This window comes from Triticum dicoccoides, chromosome 4A, assembly GCF_002162155.2.
Source record: "Triticum dicoccoides isolate Atlit2015 ecotype Zavitan chromosome 4A, WEW_v2.0, whole genome shotgun sequence".
In the NCBI taxonomy this organism is placed as follows: domain Eukaryota; kingdom Viridiplantae; phylum Streptophyta; class Magnoliopsida; order Poales; family Poaceae; genus Triticum; species Triticum dicoccoides.
Window position 1 is genome coordinate 33,258,591 of NC_041386.1, and position 27,204 is coordinate 33,285,794.

Genomic DNA, 27,204 nt, shown 5'->3' on the forward strand with positions numbered 1-27,204 from the left:
TGCACTAGGTAAACCCTTGAACTTTTGTCCTTTACAACCTGATCGATGTACAATCTGTTTGCTTGAAAGTAATTTTAGTTGATTCTTTGATGGAGCGCTAAGACTATGCATGGAACATTAATTTTTATTATCTAAAACTATCGCCGTGTGATATGCAGGTGCCTAGTTTGTTTTTATTAGTTTTTATTATATAAAGTACCTCCCTGGAACATTGTTTGTCACCTTGTTTCCACTGATATGCAGGATATTGTTTGTTGCTTATGCTTTTCTGATCGACAGTATCAGGCAGTAACACATTAATTAGTATCTTGGTTACTTGAAATCAAATCCATGATTTTGTTATGTACTGTTTGCTCACAGTTAAGTACAAGTTAACCTTTCATGTTAAGGCAAACCTGAGAACACTTGCTTGTGAGAACCAACTGGACTTCTTAGATATATCCAAGTGAAGATGTATTGTTACTATGGCAGTGAATTTTATCTATGTGAGATTAGAATTTGAGTGCCATCATTCATCTTATGGTATCTTGTTCTCTATGATAACTGTTGACTTGCAAGATACAATGTTGATTTACTATATATACCCGCACAACAAGTATATGGTGTTGTCTTATGGTTATGCTGCCTATGTCACCGATATTTAACTCTGCTATCTCATTTTGTCTTTATTATAAGCTTGGCTAACCTTGTAGATGTTGTCCTTCGTTCATCTACAGGACACCATCATGCATATGTTTATTCGGTTTGAACTTTGCATATGTTTTTTTGGTTTGAACTTTGCATATGTTTATTTAGTTTGAACTCTGCATGACATGAAGTAATTATTTCTAGTGTTTTTTTCAACTTTTTTCGCTGTCACTTGATATATACTTAGCTTGTACTTGAAGATGTGGTTTAATAATGGTGATTTTGTTCTACTTGGATGCATTGGTACCCCCCCCCCATCATAGAGCGCACGGATGCAATGGTGGCAAGAAGATGATGGTCATGTGCATCATCAAGCACAACATGGTGATAATCTACCTCCTCACAAATGCTAACTAAATCCAGATCAACGTTGTCATCCACATGTGTCTCTCTCGGTTCCCTTTATCCTGTGTTTGTGATGTTAGTGTATGTGCTTTGACTAGTAATGTTAGATCTTGCCTATTGAATGGATGGTCGTGGTAGTAGAATGGCATTGTTGTTTTAGGTGCAATGTGTTGCGGTGAGGTTACAGGACCTGCACTTCATGCATATTCACAGTCTCTATTTTCTTGTATGAATAAAAAAGCATGGTACTAGCTGGATTTGTGTTATCATTCTATATACAAAACTGTTCTTTTTTGAATGGAATGTTGATAATATATTGGTTCTATTTGTTCTGATTCTTCTCAGCTTATTCATGTAACAGGGTGGACGGCATGTTGCTGTTCTGTTAGCCTAGTTCTGAATGATCGCTATCGAAGGAGCTCCATGCTGAAGAAGAAAACACTTGTAGAGCTTATGAAGTATCTAGTTTTTACCCTATAGAGCTTGTAATTGTGATTTCCATACCTGTAGTGCTTGTATCGTTATTCCACTTGTAGAGCTTGTAAATTTTGTGTTAAGAGTATTACGTGTTATTTGGAGAGTAGGAGCTGCATGAATCTGGTTGATATAATTTGAAGTATTACATGTGTTTTCTGTCAGTGCAATTTGAATACTGCCAATTTAAATACCAGTTATTTATTTACTGTTAAATTGAAATATGAATAATATGACCCTGGCAGCTGGGACCCATGTGACAAGTGGACCCCTTTTTATATAAAAGAAAAAAATAAAAACTGTTGAGAAAAAGGGCCCAGCCCAGAAATAAAAAGGCTAAAATGTGGGCTTGGCCCATGTAGTCAACCAAATTAATAGGGAAAAAATATTCTAAAAAGGCTGAATTGTTGGGCTAGGCCCATGTAGAACACCGAATTGGACTGGGCTGATTCTTGTGCCACATCAGATTGCCACGTCGGATGCCTACATGGCCTGAGGAGGCTGCTAGTGACCAAAACAAAATAGTAGGCATATTTTGGTCGTAAACGTCTACGACCTTCTCACAGAGAAGGTCGTTAATTTCAGTTTACGACCGCCAGCTTTTGACCTTCTGGTTTTGGTCATAGAAAGGTCGCAAATGAAAAACTGTGACCTTTTAGAGACCAATAGTGAAGGTCACAAGTTGACATATTTCTTGTAGTGTTTGGAATGACTCTTTGTTGCATGTTGAGGGATAGTTATATGATCCAATTATGTTATTATTGTTGAGAGAACTTGCACTACTGAAAGTATGAACCCTAAGCCTTGTTTCCTACCATTGCAATACCGTTTACGCTCACTTTTATCACTTGCTACCTTGCTGTTTTTATATTTTCATATTACAAATACCCATATCTACCATCCATATTGCACTTTTATCATCATCTCTTCGCTGAACTAGTGGACCTATACAATTTACCATTGTATTGGGTGTGTTGGGGACACGAGAGACTCTTTGTTATTTGGTTGCAGGGTTGTTTGAGAGAGATCATCTTCAACCTACGCCTCCCACGGATTGATAAACCTTAGGTCGTCCACTTGAGGGAAATTTGCTACTGCCCTACAAACCTCTGCACTTGGAGGCCCAACAACGTCTACAAGAAGAAGGTTGTGTAGTAGACATCATGCCTGATCAGGCTCGACGGACATGGATGCACGTAGTTCGAAACCAGTGGCCGGAGACGAATCCGGGGTTCCGGTGACGCAGATCCCGCTCGAGGCTGGGTCTGTGTGCGGCTCCAACGCCGCTGAGTCTGCGGCTTCCATGGCGGGGTTGAGCTTCCCGTCTGCGAATGGCGCAATCTGCTCCGGATCTAGGGCCGGAGCACTTACAGGCGCTATCTCCTGGGTATGGTCCGATGATAGATTTAGGTCATGTTCATCATGGTGGCAGGGAGCGGCTGCCGTGGGATCAAATCCGTCGAAGAACAAGTCTCCGCGGATATCGACGACGTAGTTCAAGCTTCCAAACTTGACCCGACGGCCAGGGGCGTAGCTGTCGGTCTGCTCTAGATGGCCAAGTGAGTTGGCCCGCAGTGCGAAGCCGCCGAATACGAAGATCTGGACAGAGAGAAAGAACTTCCCCCGGGCAGTGTTGTTGTAGATGATGGATGGAGCCATCGAATCTTCTAACGATGACACAATGGACCTCTCAATGAAAGCACCAATGTCGGTGTCAAAACTAGCGGATCTCGGGTAGGGGGTCCCGAACTGTGCGTCTAAGGTTGATGGTAACAGGAGACAGGGGACACGATGTTTACCTAGGTTCGGGCCCTCTCTACGGAGGTAATACCCTACTTCCTGCTTGATTGATCTTGATGAATATGAGTATGACAAGAGTTGATCTACTACGAAGTCTAGCCTATATGATTATGATTGCCTCTACAGACTAAACCCTCCAGTTTATATAAACACCGGAGGGGACACGGGTTGTACAAAGTCGGTTACAGAGAAAGGAATCTTCATATCCGAATACCAAGCTTGCCATTCACGCCAAGGAGAGTCCCATCCGGACACGGGAGAGAGTCTTCGGTCTTGTATCTTCATAGCCCATCAGTCCGGCCCATGTCCAACAGGCCGGACGCCTGAGGACCCCTTAGTCCAGGACTCCCTTAGGCGCCCCCCTGCCTTGTGGGCCTCCCGTGACTCCCCTGACCTAATTCTTCGTCCTATATATTCACATATATTCCCGAACCTCTAGAAGCATCCACGAAAACACTTTTTCACCGCCGCAACCTTCTGTTCCCGTGAGATCCCATCTAGGAACCTTTTCCGGCATCCTGTCGGAGGGGGATTTGATCATGGAGGGCATCTACATCAACTCTATTGCCCTTTCGATGAAGCGTGAGTAGTTTACCTCAGACCTACAGGTCCATAGCTAGTAGCTAGATGGATTCTTCTCTCTCTTTGATTCTCAATACCATGTTCTCCTCGATGTTCTTGGAGATCTATCCGATGTAATCTTCTTTTGCGGTGTGTTTGTCGAGATCCGATGAATTGTGGATTTATGATCAGCTTATCTATGAATATTATTTGAATCTTCTCTGAATTCTTCTATGCATGATTTTATATCTTTGTAATTCTCTTCGAACTATCGGTTTGGTTTGGCCAACTAGATTTGTTTTTCTTGCAATGGGAGAAGTGCTGAGCTTTGGATTCAATCTTGCGGTGTCATTTCCCAGTGACAATAGGGGCAGCAAGGCACGTGTTGTATTGTTGCCATCGAGGATAAAAAGATGGGGTTTACATCATATTGCTTGAGTTTATTCCTCTACATCATGTCATCTTACTTAATGCGCTACTTTGTTCATCATGAACTTAATACTCTAGATGCAGGCAGGAGTCGGTCGATGTGTGGAGTAATAGTAGTAGATGCAGTATCGTTTTGTCTACTTGACACGGACGTGATGCCTATATTTCATAATCATTTCTTTAGATATCGTTACAACTTTGCGCTTTTCTATCAATTGCTCGACGGTAATTTGTTCATCCACCGTGTTATTTGCTATCTTGAGAGAAGCCTCTAGTGAAACCTATGGCCCCCAGGTCTATTTTCCATCATATTAGTTTTCGATCTACTATTTTGCAATCTTTTACTTTCCGATCTATAAACCAAAAAACCCCAAAATATTTACTTTATCTTTTATTTAGTTTCATCTATCTCTATCAAATCTCACTTTTGCAAGTGACCGTGTATGGATTGACAACCCCTTTATCACGTTGGGTACAAGTTGTTTGATTGTTTGTGCAGGTATTGGTGATTTGTGCATTGTCTCCTACTAGATTGATACCTTGGTTCTCTAACTGAGGGAAATACTTATCTCTACTTTCCTGCATCACCCTTTCCTCTTCAAGGGAAAAACCAACACAAGCTCAAGAAGTAGCAGGAAGAATTTCTGGCACCATTGTCGGGGAGATCTATGCCAAGTCAAGACATACCAAGTACCCATCATAAACTCTCATCTCTTGCATTACATTGCTGGTAGATTTACTAAAGGGGTTGAGGTGGGCAATAAGCATGTTATAGAGAGTAGTCAATTTGAAGGGAAAAGACATAAGTAGTAGAGATTTTTTATACTCCCTCCGATTGGGTTTATAAATCAGACACTGATTTTTAGGTCTTCAATTTGACTAAGAAAATATTATTATATTTCATAGAAATTTCTTTCGAAGGTGTTCCAGGATCATGACAACTCAATAACCACACCCTCTTTCCTATGCATCAATAAAAGAAAGTAACGAACCTAGAACATGACCAAGAAGGCAAGAATTAATCCATTGGCACTAAAAATGTAAAGGAAACTAAAACTGGAAAGGAAACTACAACCTCTTACCCAATTCATTGCAAAGTGAAGTAGTAGGCTTGCTAAGTGTGAATCACCTGAGAGATAAGTGGGAAACTCTTTTGTCGTAGCAACCTCCATTGCTAATACCCTAATGACATGCCCTCAATCAAACCGATTGCGGCATGTCGAATGGACCGGCGAAGGTCACCGTCGAATCCACTGGTGGTGTGCCCCGTTCGAGGAAGAGCACACATTGGGCCCTGACACCAATGAGCCCTCGCCGGCTGTTGCCGCCACATTCAAGGTCTCCTTGCACATAGGCCATGGTTGGGGGCTCTCTATTCGGATCAATCACATACATGGTAGCTTGAAAGAAATTGTAGCTCTGGAGGAGATGAGGGAAGGAGAGGGTGATTTATGACGTGGCTGGATGCGAGTGGAAGATGAGTTTAGCAACCGTCCCCTGTGGTTCAACCATCATCGTCGATATGTTCATCTGAGGAGAGGCGAGAGGGACAAGGGGGGAAACTATGGTGAAAGGGCCAGTTTCACTTGTGGGAGGGGCCGGGGGAGTGAGCAAAACATTTATAGGGCGAGGTAAGTGGAGCAATCCTAGGATGAGTCAACAAGTTTCAGAGAAAATAAGTTGAGATTTCAATTGCTCTCGTTCATCTCGTGCTTTGAACCAATGTGTAGCAATCATCCAAAAACAGACTATTCATGTCCCTCCAAGGGATAGACGATATACTAAGCACACTTTTGGTCATCATTCAACCAATCAATAGTTTATTCTTTGGCCTCGCAAAATATGATCGTGCCAAATTTTGGCATTAAACTAATCATTGCCCCTATACAGTATGCTGCAGGTGAGCAAGCAAACACGAGCTCTTCAACAACATCCTGCTACCCCTGGAACAAACCTTCGTCGGGATGGTCTATGTTAAATGTGGACGGCCACGTTGCGACGAAAGCATTGGAGGAGCAGGCATGGTGTTAAGGAACGACACAGGAGCCATCATTTTCTCAGTGTGTCATTTTGTTCGCTCATGCAGATCCCCAATGGAGGCGTAAATTCAGCGTGTCTCGAGGATACGTCCCTGACGCTGAAGCAAACGAACATGTCGTTGATCAATGAACTAGATTGCAAGGAAGGAGTTGATGCTCTCTCAGGTAGGAGTATCAACAGATCTTCGTTGGCTGGTATGATGGAGAATACGAAGAGTCTCCTGCATGGGATCCAACGACATTGCTTTGTCCACGCTTGAAGATGAGCGCATGGCGTTGCACACTGCATGCTCAGCTGGGACGTTGCTCCCAACACACGGCACTCTGGTTAGCTGCTATGCCAGATGGTTTATGTAAAATCTGTGAAAACGAGTGTAACATTATTTCTTAATTAATACAAGCCCATATCACATGCAAAAAACCAATAATTGCCCCTACCTCATATCTTAAAGGCATGTATATTGGTTGATAAGATTATCTTATTTTAAACCTAACACATAATCTAGAGTAGTAAATAAAAATATGATGTAGGAGTACAATGATTATCTCATAATCTTATCTCTAATAATTAGTAAAAATGTGGTGAGTTAACTGGGCAATTCTCTTTTGCTTAATTAATTGACGAGGCCAATCTTTTACCCCCGTTTTAAAGGAAATAAATGGGATGAGACATTGTTGCAATGTTGCTAAGAAATCATTTCCTATTTAAGAGAAGACAAATCTTTTCTTCTGATCTCTCTTTCTCCACCTCATAAGATATTTTACATGACACTCTTAAGATAACCCATCTCTTCTGGCCATGTGGAGCGAGAGGCGCGAAGGGTAGAGATCGGGGGTGTTTTTTTTTTGGTGTTTTTTTTCTTGGTAAAGGCGAAATGAAAACCAGTCCATAGAACAACATTCGTTGACTAAGCTTGACAGGCCTGCACATACGGCCCAAACAGCCTTCGATCGATCGTCCCAGTGACAACCACCGAACCCCAAGAAAAGTACGGTCGTTATGCCCAGCTCCAACCATCGTTCACCCCCAATGCCACCTTCACCTCTCCCCACCGCCGGCGTCCGGCGACCGCCGCTTGCCGGCCTACCGGTGATGGGTCGCGCATCCACTTGATGGATCCGTCGGCGGCAGGACCTGCGCCACCACGGGCCGCCCCGGGCAGAGGGGCGGACCCAGCGGAGCAGCGCAGGCGGTGGTGCGGGATCACAGTCCGCGGGGCCCTCGTGATGCTCTTCCCCATCGCCGTGTCATTCCTCTTCTCCTTTCTCTTCGGCATCGCTGGCCTCCTCCTCGGCGGGCTCTCCTCCAACGCGTCCGTCTCCATGCCCTCCACCTGCCGCATCCTCTCTACCGGTCGGCCACTGTACCTTCCCTTCCGTCTCTTCCCTCCCGATTTACCCCCATGCTGTTTCCCGAGCTTAGGAATCTAACCGGGTGCTCAAGTTAGCTGTTTTGGTGTTTAGCGTTTAGAGCTTACTGCAAATTTTGTGATGTATATTCCATTTATGCACTTTACCATCTGCTCCACGAAGTCTAAGAGCTGCTTACGTATTCCCCACTTGGTGTGTCACTGTGTGGATTTCGATGCGCTAATGCGCTATCACTTGGGGTGTGTGTTGGATGCTGATTACACTGTGGCTCAGCTAGTGAGCTTAGGATGTGATTAGTTTTCCCTTTCGGTTTGGACCGAGCTGCGTTGATCTTTAGCTTGATGCGGTTGCTGGCGCATTGTAGGCCTGGACATTCGGTCATCTAAGGTTTGCGAGCTTGGACTGTTGAAACTATAAAGCTAAGCATGTATTTTACCCCTCGAGTAATCGAAGATTCCGCTGCCATGATGACTATTACTGGGCTTCAGTTTTTGAGGTGAGAATTTATATTGTGATTCTACTTTGGTGTTTGTTTCTCTTAGTGGAGCAGCTCAAAATGTTGTTAAAGCTGCTGGTTGGTTGTTTCACTTGCTTTATCTTTTTGTACCAGCACAGTGACATTTTATACATCATGTATTAACTACTTTTTCGCTATTCTCACATTCAGCTCCTCTAGATTTGGGCTGTCTAATGCTTCTAACTGATAATGATATCTGCAGACCTTTCATGCTTTGTACGTGCTATCAACTCCCACATAAGGCAATAAATGATGAACAATTCTAGCTGTAGTTTCTAGTTTGTTGATAAAGAACGTATAAAAAAAGACATGACATATTTACATTTCGAACATCAGCTTGCGATCGTGCACGTATTTCAGTTTACATTAGTATTCACAAGGATTACTGTATGTGTTTAATTAATTAATGGGTGGGGATATAGGTATCCAGAATTTAGGAGGAGAAAGGCCATGTGTGTGCAAAACAAAATTACATAAGAAGATCATGATACTAAAATGCAGTATTTCATTTCTATTCCAAGTTAATTTCACTTGCTGAAGTTGCTTAAAACCTTCCAAATTTATCATAACATACAAAGAAGATCATAAACATGTTCAATTCCCACATACCTCATAAGAAAATGACTTGTCAGCAGCAGACCATCGTTTTAGGTAGCTAATAAAGAAAGAAAACAGCAGGTGTTAACTCAACAAATCAAAGGATCACCTGATAGGTCGGACAAGTACTTGTTTTGACTGCAAAATACTGCTCAAAGCTAACTCAACATAGCAACAAATGTGGGCATCGTAGGCTTACGTTAGTGCCTAAGAGACTCAGGAGGCTGATACTCTTTGTTGTAAGCCGGGCATCAAAAATGTACTTCTCAGCACGGTAGAAAAATTGATGGGCAGAACCTACCATAGGTAACAGAAGCAAATGAGCAAACATCTAGAGTTACTCAGATGATCAATCAGCACCTTATTGAGCAAGCTGGGGTCCTTGAAAAGAAGACAGGATTACAGAAGAGCCTTACAAGTGCATTCATCTGATCTTGTGGATCTGCGATGGCATCACCATGTGTGCCGCAGCCTACGCCAGTCTCGCCTTTGCCTCGACGTGCATGACGGTTACAAACTCAACGGTACTGCCACCTCTCCTATCGCTCCCGTGTGGGACCCTTGCAGAGGGCTTGCTGTCGGTGCCGGTAACGCTGATGGCTAGGACGGCATGCCGTGCTAGGACAGCGTCTCCGTTGGCAGGTTCGCCGTCGTGTTCTCTGATAGGGGCGGCTACTCCCACACCGGTGACCCCAACCGAGGCATCAAGGGGAGGCAGGAGGCAGCGACGAGACAAGGTGCGGACGGCTCGTCGTGGCAGAGAATGTGGGCCGTGGGGGCGGGGCTGGGAGGCGATTTTTCTCAGTGGAGAGATGGAAGTGGGGGCAAGGGGGGAGAGATGGGGCGTGCCCGCATGGGATGTGTGGGTGCATGGCTGACGGATTGGTGGTTGTCACCCTTTTCCCGGGTTTTTTCCCCGTTCTTTTCTTCTTTTTGTTTTTTCTGCACTGGACGGGGAGGGAAGGATGAGTAACCATTACGACGGCAAACTCCCCTTTAATAGTACAGATTAGGTATTCTCACATTCAGCTCCTCTAGATTTGGGCTGTTTAATGCTTTTACTGATAATGATATATACAGATCTTTGATGCTTTCTATGTGCTCTCAACTCCCAAATAAGGCAATAAATGATGAACAATTCTAGCTGTAGTTTCTAGTTTGTTCATAAAGTCCTGTAAATAAAGACACGCCATATTTACATTTCGAACATTAGCTTGTGGTCGTGCACTGCACACTGCACAGCCTGCCCGCAGTCTTTCGGTTTACTAGTATCAGTATTCACAAGTATTACTATATGTGTTTAGTTAATTAGTTTTTCTCACTTGTGTTGTGGATGGATACTCTAGGTTGAATACACAAAATATTTTTCTGGTCAAACATCTTATGCAATGGCAGAAGCTCCAAAAGAGGCTCTTCCTCACAATTGCCGGCCTGATTTTGGTGCTGTATGGTCAACAGCAGCAAAGCTCAAGGTACACTACTATGGAACATCTAGTTCACATGAGAAATACATAATGTTCTCTCCAGTGGTTTTTTGAATCTTCAGTTGTTTGCATGCCCTTTGCGTATATCATGTTTAGTTATCAAGAGGTCATCATTTTATTATCGTCTTCTCTTGTAGGTCAATGAATCATACAAGTGCAGGTACACACTGGGGAGCACCAAAGCTGACATTTATTCAGACAAGCTATTCAATTGCACTGCTGAGGATCCTTCAATAATTGAAATGCTGAAAAGGATTTTTGTACTGTGAGTATATATGCCCTCTAATTTTCTACCTGCTGCATGGGCATCGCCTTAACTTCTCATAATGTGATAACATCATGTTAATCCACATATCCTTCACCAGAAGTCGATAGCCAAAACCACTCATTGCTCTTATTTGCTCTGGTAATCTGACTAGCTCTAGTGCTTTATGCTTATCAATTGGCTTTGTTTCTTATGCTTGGGTTGTATTGTTGCATCACCACTTTATGTCAAGCTGTAAACACTAGGAACTTAACAACCTTTTGGTTGGTAAAAGGGTCACTTTTTTTCCTTCACTTCTTATAATGGTCATTTATCTTAAATATATCAACATTTCCTTCTGTTTAACTTGAGACTGAAATCTGACAGGTTTTCAAAGTTCTGCAAGTCAAAAGATTTCAGTTCGTGGTGGATGCTTGGATATGCGGCAGCAGGGGTTGTGGCGGGCATGCTGAGCTCTATACTCATCACCGTAGCAGTAAGAATCCTCCGAGGAGTGTTCCTTGCTGCCGCCAGGCGGGCTGTGAGCAACCATAGCATCAGGGTGTTTGCTTACCGTTTCAAGCGGGCGTGCCTTCTTGTTGCATATATATCTTTCGTTGGCTGGATCACCTTGCAGTACAGCAAAATGGTTGGGCTGAAGGAGCTTGTGCTGGACTTCAAACTCTTGGAGAGGTTCTTGTAAAATGTAAACGGGCTTCGGCAGTGTATATCAAATAAGCCGATCCCCTTGTGCGATGTAACTTATCATGCTGTGCTTCGATATGCGGCCGCCCATGAACAGGTGGATGAATCATGGGTGGCTGCAGTTGGCATGGAGTAACTCCCACGTGTTGTAACCTGCAGTGCATGTTGGAAATATGAGCAATTTACCGAATGATTTTATTAACAGAAATACTAGATAAAGCATGACTAATATAGTAGAGATAAAATAAGTCATGCGTTCTGACGGAGAGAAGGAAAATAGCTTCTGCATATATGAACCGTAGCTTATCATATCTATAGCAGACAGTAGAACTAGTTGCATATATGAGGTAGAACCTAACATATTTAGGGCAAGTACTAGTATGAGAAACTGTGGCAGGATATCTAACAGAAAGAAGAACACATACGGGACAGCAGCAGCAGTAGCACTGGACTTAGGGTCGGTGTCCTCGCCAGCCATGTCGTCGAGGAGGTTGTCGACGTTGGGGAAGAAGTCGTCGTCGGGGAAGTAGCCGTCGGAGTCCGGGGCGTCCGTGACGAAGGAGTCAGTCAGTAGTCGCGCAGAGCGCTCCTCAAAAATCTTATCACCCTTCTCCCGTACAGGACTCAAAGAGGTGCGGTTTCGGAGGCCTACTGTCCCGACCTGCGGTGCATGCCGCAAGCCGGGATGAGGAAGACAGCAGTAGCTCAGAGATTGGAACCGGTGGCGAGAGGAAGGAGAAGTTCTGGTGCCTCTCTCTGAGAGGAGCGACCTCCCTTTTATAGGCACAAGAGAAGGAGGCGAGAGGCTGCACCGGGAGCTGAAGGGAACGCGGGAGATGAAACAAACAGACAACGGCCGAAGGGTGCAGCGTTCGTATTCAATATCCACTACAGCAAAAACTTTCCAGCTCCAGAGTGACCTTTCGTATACCCGTAGTGCATGGCAAAAATTTAGACATCGGCTCGGCTCATTCCCGCAACCCGCGGCGCGTCGTGACGAGACATGGCGTGGCGTGGCGTGGCGTGGCGTGGTGAGGCGGGCGGCGGAGGAGGAGCGCGCGTGGATATCCCTCTTGTTCTCATGCTCGTACAAGTGGGGAAAGAACCTCCCCTATAAGGAGGTCCAACTCCCACTAAACTAGCAATGTGGGACTAAACTTTAGTAGTATTCCTTGCCTTGCACAAATGGGCTAAGTGGGCCTCTAGGATTTATTAGGAATTTCTGAAATAGTTATTGGGTTGCCCAAAATGGACTAAATTCCAGCAATCCCCCACCAGATCCCAGAGGCACACATTGTCGGGTGGTAGGTGCGACATATGCCAACGGGTGGCTTATCATTGTGGGAGCCAGTAAAACATCGCCGGTGCCTGGAAACGGGATGAGGCGAAGACATGCACGCCGGCGAATCTTACCCAGCTTCGGGGCTCTCCGTGGAGATAACACCCCTACTGCTGCTCCGCGGGGTCTCCGCATGATCACTAGATGAACAAGTAGCTACACGATGCTCCTTGAGCTGTTTGGCGAGAGGAGGAAGAAGGGCTCTGCTTGCTCTCTTCTCCTCCCTACGTGGTGTCTAAAACTAGCAGGGATCCATCCTTTGCATGGGTGTCCTGGGGGGTTTATATAGGCCTACCCCCCAGGGGTACAATGGTAACCCGGCTGGGCATGGGGCCCAGTCGTCTGTGTCTTCGCTCTCCGGCTTCTACGCCGGCTACTGGGGCCCGCCGGCTACCGGCTCCTTGATCGACAGGCAGGCCCCACTGTCTAGGGCCTTGTCGGTGGCTGGTTACTGTTGCTCAATCTTGGTGACGAGGGCTTCGCCGAGGTAAGCGTGGCTACAGTGCTGCCGTCCGCCGGGTGACCACTGTAGCCTCACCGCGTCTTGTCTTCTTAATGGGGCGTCTCCTTCGAGGGGGTGGCAAGCCGGCTGGAGAGAGCCAGCTCTGTCTTAGGCCGACTGGGGGAGGCCAGGCCGCCTTCGGGTGTCTCTCTGCCCGAAGGGGCCCACCGCCCGTGGGCCGTACTGGTAGCCCGTCGTGGATGACATCAGGGTCAACGTGGCAACAGTGCCGCGTCGGACGGGTCATGGCCATCCGTACGGCGCACCGTGCCAGGCGCGCTCCGGGATTCAGGGGTGGCAGGCTTCACTGTAGCCACGCCCCGTCACATCGCCGTTATGTGGATGCAGACTTCGAGGGTACGGTCTTGACCGCTTTATGGGAGCCGGCTCCTTGGAGTCGGCCTTCTCGCAGCCGGCTCCTCGGAGTCGGCCCTCCCGTGGCTTTCTTCATGAGGGCTGAAGTCGGGCCGCCTTCCAATAGCCGGCCTGGGAGACAGCCGGCTAGGGGAAGGCGGCCCCATGTCTTGGATTCTTGAGAGCCGGATCGGCTCGTAATTTTTTCAGAAAGGCCAGGGGGAGCCGGCTAGGCTACCCGTGGTCACTTACTCCGACAGTAGTCCCCGAAGCTGAGCGAGCTTCGAGGCTGATAAAGGGACGAGAAGCTTGGTCAGCTTCCTATCCTGAGGGGTCGGCTTTGCTTGTGCGCGCCGTCTTCGGAAAAGCTCCGTTTCTCGTAGGCGGGAACGCGGGCCATGTGGCGAGGAAATCCTGCCAACGCACGTGCGCGACGGGACGCCGCCGCAGGCCCGGGCCCGCCACTCATAGGCCTCGGTCCGAGCACGGATCTTCCGCGGCCCACATGGACCGCTCGCCTTCCCGCGGCGGTTTTATTCTACCATCAAGGCACAATAATCGCGGGACGTGGGGGAGTGGGCGCAGTTGATCCCCACGTTCCCCCACGCCGCGCCTCCTCGGCTCCGCCGTGCGGTCTATAAGTAGGAGGAGGAGGGGGAGCGGCAGAGGCTCGCGCGCTCTCCCTCACTCCGCCCCTTCTCGCCCTCCTTCTTCTTCTCTTACCCGTAGCAGCTCTTTGTCGCGTCGTTCCGCCGTCGCTTCGTTCCACCGCCGCATCGTCTTGCTTCTCGCCGCGCTGCCCCATGGCGCTGTCAAGCTCGTGGGATGGCTCCAACGTCCATGAGGACCACGTCGAGTTCCTCCGCCAGATGCGACGCCTGCCCGGCGAGAACTACGTTCGGGTTCGTCTAGCGCCGGAGAAGGAGATTTCGCCGGCACCGGAGGAGGGCGAGCGGGTGATCTTCCGCTCGCACTGCCTGCGCGGCTTCAGCCTTCCGGTGAGCGGGTTCCTCCGAGCCTTCCTCGAATTCTACAACCTCCAGCCGCATCACCTCACGCCCAACGCGGTGATGCTACTGTCGGCCTTCGTCACGCTGTGCGAAGGCTTCCTTGGGGTCCTCCCCACGCTCGAGCTCTGGGCGGAATTCTTCCAGAGCAAACTCGGCACCGTCGTCGCGGGCGTGCCTGCCCCCTGCGGAGCCTATATTGCCATGAGGCGGTCGGGCGAGAACAACCCGTTCCCGCCCATCCCGCTGATCCAGTCGGTGAAGCTCTGGCAGAAGTCATACTTTTACGTGAAGAATGTCACGCAGCAAGGCGACTACGTCAACCTGCCGGCTTATGAAGCCGGCCCGCCGGCTGGGAGGCGACCTTCGTGGAGCTACCAGGCCAGGTCGTTGTCTCAGGCCGGGAACGCAGCCGTCTCCCGGCTTCGAGTGATGATCCAGTCGGAGGGCCTGACCGGAGCCGACTTGGTGGCCGCCTTCGTGGAGCGCCGGGTTCTTCTCCTCCAAAGCTGGCCTCACATGGTTTGTCAGATGAGCGGCCGCTTCGACCCAAGCCGGCTGAGCACCAGGGAGATGCCTCATGCGGAGGTCTCCTACATGGTGAACTATATCTCCAACTGCAAGCTCGCCGAGGATTGGCGGTACGGCAAGGGGCCGTACTCTCGCGCCAACCCTCCGCCCGTCGTAAGTTTTTTTGGTAGCCGGCCTCTGATCAGTCGGTTTGCCCCTAGCAGAACCCTCTCCTTCCGCCGACGACTGGGGCCGCAGGGGTAGAGCGCCATCTCGTCCCTAACCGCACGGTGGACGACGCTGACGACCCGGACTTGGGAGCGGCCGCCATGGAAGACGCCATCGTGGGGGAAAGCGACGAGGTCGGAGGCGCGGGGCTCACGGTCGGCTTCGAGGACTGGCCGGATGATGCCGAGGTCGAAGTCGCCCCGCGCCGCCAGCCGGCGCCTGATCATCAAGGCGCGAGCTCGTCCGCCACGCCGGCTGCTGGCGGCGGCGCCCAGAAGCGCCGGGTCGTGTCGATCCTCTTCGGCAGCCGACCAAAGAAGTCCAAGGCTTCCACAGCGGCGACCAAGCGAGATGAGGCGGCCGCGAAGGCGGCCCGCTTCCGCAAGGCGGTGAAGCAGCCGTAGGCGATCTCAGCGTAAGTCGTCGAATGCTTGGATACATATTTTTTGTTGTTCTTCTTTTCGATTGAAAACTCTTCTAAACCTTTCTTTGCTCGCCGGACAGGGCGCCGCTTTCCCTTGAGCGGGGTCCGGGCGGCTCCGTAGTTGGGCCGACTGGAGGGTCTTCAGGCTCCCGCCGCGTGGATCCCCGCGCCGACCTCAGGGAGGCCACGGAGCGGAACGCACGAGAGGTGCGGGAGGAGCGGGAGGCGGCGGAGCAAAGGGCCGCCCAGGCGACGAAGGAGCAGGCCGATGCAGCAGCCAAGGCCCGGGCGGAGGTGGCAGCTGTGGAGACGGAGGCGGAGGCTTCGCACAACCAACCTCCGCTGCTAGCCATTCCCCTCCGCGTCGTGGCCCCCAACATTCTTGTGCCTCCGCTGAAGGAGGTCGACCAAGAACCGCCGGTGATGGAGCGGAGGGAGGACTCCGTGATCTTCGTGGAGAGGGCGCCGCCGGCAGCGCCAACCGGAGCGGGCCAAGGCGGCCAGTCGGCTGCGGCGCCAGAGCAGCCGGCTGGGGGTGAGCCAGAAGCAGGAGCCGGCCTCGAGGTGCAGCCGGCAATGCGCCAGCGCGCAGGGGGAGGCACCACTGCGCCGGAGCCGCATCGAGCTACGGGTGCCAGCCAGACGGTGGAGGCCTTGGAGGCGGCCAGCACCGGCACGTCCGAGTGGACTCCCAGCGGCGGGATGGGCAAGCTGAATGTGGCGGCCCAAGAGGTTCGGAACCGGCTTCAGGCCCAAGCCGCCTCGCTGCAGAAATACACCCAGGAGTTCCTTGCGACGCGGGCCGTCATCCGGGTGAGTCTTCTATCTTTGGTTGCTTTGTTCTCTTGATTTCTTCCGTGGGGGCGTGTCAGCGCACCCACTGGGTGTAGTCCTCGAGATTCGGGTCGACTGTTGAGCAGTCGGGTCGGATCTTCCTTGACGACTACCTTATTCTCGCCTCCTGTCTAATCTTCCAGGAGTATCATAACCTCCACGCTGCCGCCTTCAACTCCCAGGCTCAGGAGCTGGGTCGGAGAACCGAAGACCTGATCAGCAGCCGGAGTACGTACTTGGTTTCGTTCATCTCCTGTGGGGGCGCGTCAGCGCACCCACTAGGTGTAGTCCCCGAGATTCGGGCCGACTGCTGAGCAGTCGGGTCGGATCTTTCCTGACGACTTCACCTTACTGGTTTTTCTTTTGTCTTTCGTGCTCGCAGAAGCCAATGCCGACTTAAGGGGGCAGCTCAGCAAGGCGCAGGCCGCCCTTCGTGCCAAGGAAACCGAGTACGATGCCTTGGTCCTAGAGCGTGACCGCCTGGCCAAGAAGCTGGCTGACCAAGAGGAGAGCCACAAGGCGGCTCTGAAGAAGGCGCGGGATAACGAAGCCGCCCTGAAGGCCGAGTTCGAGACTGAAGCGGCGGGCTGGGCTGAGACCAGGCAAGCGCTGAATGAAGGCTTCGGCCATACTGAGGATTTGATCGACGGTAAGCCGCCTTCCTCGCTCCTTGCCTGTCCCTTGCTGCCTGACTTGTGTTCTGACTTGAGCTGTTTTTTATTCTCTATGCAGACTACTTTCCTGGCTACTCCGTCTTCGCCGCCCAAACCATCGAGGCCCATCGCGAAGCGCGCCGGCAGGCGGGGGCTGAAGTTGCACTGGACGCGAGTCGGTCGCTCGAAGAGCAACTCTTGGCGGCCCAAGCGCGGCTGCAGCCGGCTCATCGTATGCTCCGCCGCCTCCAGCGCGCCGGAGCGCAGGTGTTGGCCGCCCTCTGGCCAAGCGAGACGATTCCCCGCACCCCGAGTCGGACTGCCGACTGGCTGGAGGTTGCGGTTGGCCGCTTCGAGGCCTGGAAGGCGTCGGCGGCCCGGCTTGGAGCTGGGCGGGCGCTGGAGTTCGTCCGAGCTTGGTATCCGGGGCTGAACCTGGACCAGCTGCGCACCTGGCGGCTGGAGGCCGACAAGAGCTAGCGGAGGTGCAACCGGCTATCGCTCAGCGCGCATCGACAATTGCCGAGTGTACTGACATCAGCGTCTTCGCTCCCGAGATTAATGATGACGGCGTTGCCCAGCCGGAGGAGTGGTTCGGGCTGGACCCGGCGGCGGGTGAAGACTCGGCAGAAGAGATCGCCTCTAGCGACGAAGGCAAAGATGACGAAGGAGAGGAAAGCGAAGACGTCGAGCCAGCCGGTGGAATAGCTAGCCAGCCTCAGCCTGACCGTGCCTCCAGCAACGAGGCGCGCGCAAGCGCGCCTTCTGCGGGAGGCGGTGATCATGCCGAGGTTCGCCAGCCGGCCACTCCTCCAGCCGGCACTGCCGTCTCCACCAACCGGCCCGGCTCGTCAGTCGCTCCGCCGGCTTAATCTGTCGTCCTTGTTTTTTCCTGCTTGTTGCCTTCTGAACAATTTTATTAAGCTTCCGCAGTTCCACCCACTGGGGGTGTATCCAAACTATGTTGAATGCTGGCCTTTTGAAGGTCTTTTATGTAAATATTATCGTGTGCATGTTTGGTTTCCATTCACGTATGCCTTTTATCCTTAGGTTGTTTCCTTTGCCGCCTTCCCCTTTTGGGAAGGCAAGTACTCGAGCTTTCTTAGATTGGAGGGAGGTGAATGGAAGCCGGTCGGCCGGCTACTCTGGTAGCCGGTCGGCGGTGGGAGAAAAACTAGCTTTTGTTATATTAGTCTGTTAGTCCCTAGCCGTTTTTCGTGTGGGCACCCGTTCCTTCCCTTAACTCTTGCCAGCCGGACAGCCGGTTCTTCGAACTGCGACTTTTGGCAAGAGAAGGCTTGGGAGCCGGCACACTACTTGTCTGACTGCGGGTAGGACTTCTAATATAACTCCAGGCGGCCAGTCCCCGGGCCGACTAGTCGAACCCGGTGCCGGACGGAAAAAAGTGAATGCAATGACAAGGCCATAAGCATGATACTTTTCATTTATAGATAAAAGATGGTAGTCCCCGAGCTCTCCTCGGGGGCCCTATTGTCTCGTACTTAGTACAAAAGTTAGCGTGATACATACTGCATTTCAGCTGTAAAACCTTCGGAGGAGGTTGGCGTTCCATGGTCGTTCCGACTCCTTGCCGGAGTCGTCTCTCTTTCATGCCTTCGGCTTCTGCGCGTCGATCAGGTAGTAGGAGTCGTTGCCTAAGGCTCTGCTGATGACGAAGGGGCCCTCCCAAGGGGCCGAGAGCTTGTGTTGGCCGGCTGTTCGCTGGATCAGCCGGAGCACAAGATCGCCCTCTTGGAAGGATCTTGGCTGGACCTTCCGGCTGTGGTAGCAGCGCAGGCCCTGCTGATAGATGGCGGACCGGCTAAGGGCTAACAGCCGGCTTTCTTCCAGCAGGTCCACGCCGTCTTCTCGTGCTTCCTTGGCCTCCGTGTACATGGTTACTCGAGGCGAGTCGAACTCGATGTCAGTTGGGATGACCGCCTCGGCACCATACACGAGGAAGAAAGGGGTGAAGCCGGTTGACTTGTTTGGTGTAGTGCGCAGACTCCAGAGGACAGCCAGCAGCTCATCGAGCCAACAGTCGGCTGAACGCTCCAGTGGTACGATCAGTCGGGGCTTGATGCCGGAAAGGATGAGGCCGTTGGCTCGCTCGACTTGGCCGTTTGACTGCGGGTGGGCGACAGATGCTAGATCCAACCGGATGCCTTGCGTCGCGCAGAAACGTGCCAAGGCTCCCTTGGTGAAATTTGTGCCATTGTCGGTGATGATGCTGTGTGGCACGCCGTACCGAGTTGTTATATCTGCGATAAATGTGACGGCAGTCGGCCCATTCAGCTTCTTGATCGGCTTTGCTTCAATCCATTTGGTGAATTTGTCCACGGTGACAAGCAGATGTGTCATGCCGCCGCGCGCCATCTTGAATGGGCCCACCATGTCCAGTCCCCAAACGGCGAAGGGCCAAGTGAGGGGAATGGTCTTGAGTGCTGAAGCCGGCATGTGTTGCTTGGAGCTGAAGAGTTGGCACCCTTTGCAATGTTTAACTAACTCCTTAGCGTCATCCAAAGCAGTCGGCCAAAAGAAACTGTGGCGGAAGTGAAAGTGCGTTATATCGACTAGAGGGGGGGTGAATAGGCGATTTTTATGAAAGTCTTCAAAACGTGGGAGTTATGAAGACAACCAGCGAAGATTATGCCTATTACTATGTAGCGGAAGTTAGATTACACTAGGCCAGCCATGGTCAAGTATTCAATAGAGTGAAAGAACAATGACAAACAGCTGTAGTGTAATAAGGATCAGGTAGGAAGAAGTTATGAAGCCAAACAGATCATACATTCACGTTGTGAAGACAAAAGATAAAGCAAGCATGCAATGGCTTCACAATGAGTAACAGTAAGAAAAGGAAGTGAAGATGAAACCAGTGACTCGTTGAAGACAATGATATGTTGGACCAGTTCCAGTTGCTGTGACAACTATACGTCTGGTTGGAGCGGCTAGGTATTTAAACCTTAGGACACACAGTCCCGGACACCCAGTCCTGAACACACAGTTCAGGACACCAAGTCCTCACCGTATTCTCCTTGAGCTAAGGTCACTTAGTCCTCGCCCAATCACTCTGGTAAGTCTTCAAGGTAGACTCCCAAACCTTCACAAACTTCGTTCACTGGCAATCCACAATGTCTCTTGGATGCTCTGAACGCGACGCCTAACCGTCTGGAGGATTCACAGTCCTCAAGTATAATAAGTCTTCAGATCACACAAACAAGAAGACTTAAGTGATGCCCAATTTACTCTGGCTCTGGGTGGTTAGGGCTTTTCTCCTCGCTAGGAATTTTCTCTCAAAGGCTTCGAGGTGGGTTGCTCTCAATCGACAAAAGTCATGCACTGAAATCTAAGCAGCCAACCGTTTATGGTTGTGGGGGTGGGCTATTTATAGCCACTTGGCAACCCGACCTGATTTGTCCGAAATGACCCTGGGTCACTAAGGAACTGACACATGTCTCAACGGTCTGATTTCGAACTCTCATGGCAACTTTACTTGGGCTACAAGCAAAGCTGACTTGTCCGGCTCTGGACAAGATTCGCTCTCATTGTCTTCACTCGAAGACATAGGTTTTTGATTTAGGCATCACTTCAGTCATTCTGACTGGTTCTCCTGGACCCCAGTTAACAGTACGGTGGTTCCTATGACTCAACACAAAAGAAAAAGAACTACGAAAGATCTAAGTCTTCGAGCTCCATAAGCTTCATAACGTGTCTTCTTTTGTCATAGTCTTCAATGTGAATATCTTCATATACCACCTTTGTCTTCAATGTCTTCATACATTTTTAGGGGTCATCTCTGGTAGTAAAACCGAATCAATGAGGGACTTCTACCTGTGTTTTCCTGCAATTCTCACAAACACATTAGTCCCTCAACTAGGTTTGTCGTCAATACTCCAAAACCAACTAGGGGTGGCACTAGATGCACTTACAATCTCCCCCTTTTTGGTGATTGATGACAAACTAGTTGAAGTTTTCAACGGGGAATATAATGTGCGAAGTTTGTAAAGGATAGGGAATTGTCTTCATAAGTTGCAAGGGCTCCCCCTGAAGATGTGCATATAAGTTAATTTGCTTTTGGAATGCAAATGCACATGGCAGGTTGTACTTGTGGAGATCCACTTCAGCTTATGATGACAATCCACTATGCATGTGAAAGTATATGAAGATAATGACATGCATAATGGAAAATGGACGTCTGCAGAATGAGATAAGTGCGGAATTTATCTTCGCAAACAAGTAGCAGACGACCATCGAGTTTTAGTGTTTACAACTCAAAGAACCAAATGAAGCAAAAACAAGAGTTGTAAACACGAAGCAAAATATAACAAAACATAAGGCACCCGCCCATATTGACCCGCTTGAAGACTATAAACATCATATGCTTCTCCCCCTTTTGTCAGTAATGACCAAAAAGGTTTGAAGACATAGAGTTTTCTACGCGTTCCCAGGCGCAGCAGGGTCGGTGGAGTTGTGTGGCGGTGCAGAGCTTGGAGGTGCTGAAGCAGGTGGCGGTGATGTAGCATCGTCGTCTTCATCAATGATTCTGGCAGTGACTGTGGCAGCAGATGAAGAAAACTCAGAGTCTTCAAGTGATGGTGTGTTGCGCATCACAGCCCTTCTAGGAGGTGTGGTGTCAAACTTGAAGCGCTCTGTGAAGCCATCCTCTTCAAGTTCAGCTTCAGTGCATATCATTGAGAGCCCTTTCCATGTACGACGGCACGTTTCATGTGTAATGAAAGCATTCTTGGTGGCTAGGTTTTGGAGACGATTGACATCCACCAAGAGGCTCTTCATCTGACGCTTTAGCCAGTCGTGATGCCTATCTTGCTTTTGGTGAAGGGCCACAAGAAGCTCTCGGTCATTGAGGACACGAGCACGCTTCTTGGGTCTTGGAGCATTTGTGCTGTCTGTGGCTTCAGTAGATGCTGGTGCACGTGTAGTGCCAGCCAACGGATATACCCTGGATATGGCTTCAACACCTTCAACATTCTGCGTGAAGCTCTGGTGTTCTGCATTCTGAAGACTTATCGGTTGCTTGGCAGGCTCAGGATATATTGCTTCAGCAGAGGTATCCACATCTGGCAAGAAGATCCGATGGTTTCGGGTAGAGGGCTGATACGAGATCGCAGAGTGCAGTTTGATCAGCCTCATCACCCAAGGAGCATAGAACTTCAAACCAAATAATTCTGAGCCTGACGCTGCAAGTTGGCGTATGAAGAGATCCTGTGCGTTGAAGCATTTGCCATGCAGGATATAGAATATGAGAGTCTTCATTGCACCCTCAATCTTGGCATGTGGAGAGTGTCCCTTAATGGGCCAGAGAGTCCGCCGGATGATGTGATATATGGTCCTGGGTAGGTACTCAAGGTCTTCAACAAAGAACTCAGTTGGATAGGGTGCATCCTGAGGCAATGGCTTCATCATTGAGAGCATCTGACTCATATTTGGTTCAGGCCTCTGTAATATGCTCTCAATAGCTTCAGAATGTAGTTGACAGCCTTCCTCGAAGAATTCGCCAGGAGTGGGCAGGCCGGTGAGCTCAATGATATCAAATGCATTGGCTTCATGATGGACATTGCCGGTCATCCACTCCAGGACCCAAGTCTTCGGACCTCTGTTGTATCCTTTTATATGGAGGGTGGCATAGAACTGAAGCAGAAGCTCTTCATTCCAATGCTCTTCATCAGTCACAAACGGCAGCAGACCCACTTGCCTGAAGCAATCCAGTGCTTCCTCTAAGCAGGGCAGACCAGCAATGGCTTCAACCTCAAGGCGCTTGTGCGGGAAGATGCGACCTTGGTTGTATAGGATGCATGAATAATAGCTGCGCTGAGAATAGCTCTAGAACCTATCTGATACAATCCTTTCCCTTGAATAGGGGTTCTTGGAGCTATTGAAAAATGTATTGTCTGCCTTGAAGCTATTTATGTCAAAGGAGCCAGGTGCTGATGCAGGACCTGGGAACCTTGGAAGCCTTGGGACTGGCTTTTGGACATGAGGCATGTGCTCAATATGATAATCAAACTATGGACCTGCAGCAGACTCAGGAACAGAAGTGTCTGGCTCAGTAGCTTCGCTGTCCGCTGAAGCATTTGGTGGGGCGGGCTCCACATTGGCTTCAGTGTTTGTGGTGGCAGCCTCAACATTTTCTTCCTCCGCTTGTGTAGTTGGAGGGACAACCTCAGGCACGTTCTCCTGGAGAACTGCATCTTGATGGAGCGGGGGAGTGGGTTCTAGTGGTGCTTCTTCATTGTCTTCGGCTGATGCAGCCGGAATTTCTTCAGTATGGACTCGAGGCCTTGGACCTTTGCGAAGCCTACAGAATGCAGACGATGCTTGTGGGGTTGGAGTGGGCTGGGCCTCAAAGTCTTCTTCCTCCTGAGGGCGATCCTCCCATGACGCATCTTGTGCCATTGGCGTCAGAGGACGACCAATGCTGATGAGTTCACTTGTTTCAAGCTGAGGAAGGGCTACATCATCTTGTACATTGTCTTGGTCACCAATGTCTTCAGTAGCTATGGGGTCGGCTGCTGGAATATCTTCAGCTTCAGGAGCCTCTGTGGGAGCAGGCTCATGAACTATCAGTCGTCTTTCTGCATTGGGGTGAATGACAGAGAGGGGTTCAACCATCAAAAGCTCTGTGGGAGCAGCCCGAGCTTTCTTGATCTTGCGCTTCTTCTTGGTTGGGTCAGAAGGAGAGGCTGCAGACTGTTTCCTCTTTCTAGCTTCAGCCTCTGCATTCCGTGTCTTCTTGAGCTCAGAAGCAGTTGACCGGCTCTTTGGCTTCGAGCCAGTTGTGGCGGTGGGGAAGATAATCGGAACAGCTTCTTGCCTTGGTGCCTCTGGTTCATTCACAGCAGGCTGCTTCTTCTTCTTTGCGGCCATCTTGGGGTCGATGCCAGGACGCCCAAGTGCCTTGCGCTTCTCGGCCTCATTGTAGGCCTGCACACATCGTTCTGCCAGAGACTTCATCCGCTCACGTGAGCCCTGAGCTTCAGCACGCTTCTTTAGAAAATTTTCCTTGAGCTCATGCAGCATGGTTTTGAAGCTCTTCACTTCCTGCACGCTGAGCCTGGCCATGTGCTTCTTGAACTGAGCCTTTTCATGATCAATTTTCTGCTTCAGCTCAACAATGCACTGAGCAATGGCCAATTCTGAAGCAATTGTGCCTTGGAAGGCGACGCTGAGGCCAACGGGCAGCTGCAGATCTTCGAAGCTGATGTCTGGTGAGGCAAACCATTCATCGATGAAGTTGTGGATGATGGCGACATCAAAGAGAGGCATATTGTTGAAGATTTCAGCTTCTTCTTTGCTTTTGATAAGCTACTCTAGAGCGTCATCTCCCGGATCTTCATCGCTTGATAGATCAATGGCTTCGCTGCGCAGAATGGCAGCAGCAGTGAGCTCTTTGCCTGTTTGTTGTTGGGGCTCCTTTTCCTTCTGGGGCTTGGAGACGCGGGATACGTCTTCAGACTACACACTGACTTCAGGAGGTGCAGTTTTCAATGGCTTCGCCCTTGAGATTTTTGAGGCAGGGGCCGGCTTTGAAGCTTTTGGTTTCTTTGTCTGCTTTGGCTTCGGCACAGCAGGAGCTTCATCAGACTCAGGGTCAGCTGGAGGGTCATTTACGGCAGTCCCTTGGACTAAGATGTGGGTGATCAGGCCTTCAAGATTGGCAAACGAACCGATGACATTGGGTTCGGCGTCGCGTGTGCCATCTGCCCTTGGTGCGGAGGGACCAGGGTTGAAGTCTAACCCAAATTTCTTCTTATTCAGCTTCGCTGATTGTTGGGCAAACTGAAAGTTGCGCTTGAAGAGATTGTCATCACGGCACCAGAGGAGTGACGATGGATGCGCATCATCAGGCTGTGGTCCTCGGACCATGCATGGGTAGAAGCCTTGAGCAATGGCTTCATCTCTGGTCTTGGGTACGAGATTCTTGTATAAGATGTCCCCCCATGGCTTCTTGATGGCACATTTCTCAGCATACTCCTGAGTGACGAAGCGGTATTTGAACCACTGTTCTGCCCAATAGCGTCGAATCCATTGGATTCGGGTCTTGCGCTGCCCATAGCTCTCTTCTGGATCTGTTTTGTACATTTCTGCCAAATCTTCAGGCAGATCTTTGGAAGTTCCTTCACGTCTCTGTCTGCCCCCCTTCCTTGCTGCTGCTTCTGAAGCCATATACTTTAACTTGAAAGGCTTTAAAACTTTCAAAGGCTTCAAAGGCTTTCTTTTGCTGGACCAACAGGAACTGGCTTCAGGAGAGTTTATGTGATGCTGTAGGAATTCTGCAAATGAATGCAGACTATGAGAACCGAAGGATTCTCCCACGGACATGTACCTGTGACAGCATTAAGGTGCAAGGGAAGGGGAAGAGGTCATATGCATTCTCAGAAGGTTTTGAAGATTAATCAGTTTAGAAGACATTGACCTCATCGTGCGAAGACATTCACTCATAGATAAGAAGTTGGTTCCAGATTTGTACGAACCCACAGATCAGTACAAGTGAGGAATCTAACTACTTTATGAAGCACAAGTGAATATACTAGGCATGTTATGAGATGCAGATTGAGAGATCTAACGTGTGTGAAGACAAACTTCTTATGGTAGAAAGTGACAGAACCATAGGATCAGAAGGGGCTGTAAAAAGAAGTTTTATTTACCACACTTAGAACTGCTAGACGGAGTGGGAGTTGATGCCGAGCAGTTCAGTCCTCCGTGCCCTAACTTGGCGACAGAAAACACCTACGGCGACGGCGGAGAGGACGATGTCCGCGGTCAGCGTGAGGACGGCGTTGGAGAGGTTGCGGCAGCGAAGCGCTTCGTCTCCGGCGTCATCGAGTGCTAGCGGTGGCGCTAGGGTTCGTGAGAGGGTGGAAGAAGGAGATAATGACCATGGTAAGTGTGAATTTATAGGCTCAGGGGCGGCACTGTGCTATTACACAGGTGCCCCTGGCGGTTCGCATCTGAGGAACGTGTAGCCAGTTAGTGGAAGTTTGGGGTTTGTTCCACGTCCCACGCACGCCTAAATTGTCGGGCGGTCGTTCCTGCTTCTCCGGATTTTATGTGGAGGAATGAGCATTGAAAACGGACTTTATGGTTGTCTCTGTATCTTCTGCTGACAAGGACGCAGTGAAGACATTCAACAGTTTCAATAGAATGCATATGACTTGGAGAGATAGAATTTGAGATAGAAAGCATAGAGAGATTAGGGTCCGATCACATTCACTTAGTTCAAGAGATTCAACCAAGAAGACATAGCTATAAGTGAATGCTGTAGAGGACAGAACACTAGTATATATATCTATATAATCAACGTAGTGAAGATAAACATGAAGACATGTTGAGTTCGAAGCCAAACCAAATGTGAAGATATTTCAAGGTAACGCCATGAGTGAAACACTTCAAAATTGAACGTTTGGTGGTGGCGTTACCCACCGTATAGGAAGTATTAGACCCAGACACGGCGCACAATTATCGTGGCGCTCCAAAGTCAAATTCCACATTAATGTATTCACACTTAGAATGTATGTCTTCATTGATTGAAGATATACTTTACTTTGTGTGTTGCACATCTAAGTCATCATATGCATAAGTGTTAGGATGTGTGCCTGATCACATGACATTTGAGGATTCCAGGATATTTAGCTCACACCGTAACTTGCAAAACCTCTTCTCATCCAAGGGCTTGGTGAAGATATCTGCTAATTGTTCTTCAGTGTTGACGTGTATGATATCAATGTCTTCCTTCACAACATGATCTCTGAGAAAGTGATGACGAATTTCAATGTGCTTTGTCTTCGAGTGCTGAACTGGGTTGTTGGCAATCTTGATGGCGCTTTCGTTATCGCAGTAAAGTGGCACTTGCTTCAGATGAATGCCATAGTCCTTGAGTGTTTGCTTCATCCACAGAAGCTGAGCGCAGCAAGATCTAGCAGCAATGTATTCAGATTCAGCAGTGGAGAGAGATACACAGTTCTGCTTCTTTGAAGACCAACATACAAGTGATCTTCCCAGAAAGTGACATGTGCCTGATGTAGACTTGCGATCAACCTTGTCACCAGCATAATCAGCATCCAAAAATCCAACCAAAT

At 49.4% G+C, this 27,204-nt stretch overlaps 1 pseudogene; it reads left to right on the forward strand.

Annotated features, from left to right (window-relative positions):
• The first annotated feature begins 7,350 nt into the window (after positions 1-7,350).
• Positions 7,351-11,439, forward strand: LOC119288620 (annotated as a pseudogene).
• The last annotated feature ends 15,765 nt before the right edge of the window (positions 11,440-27,204 follow it).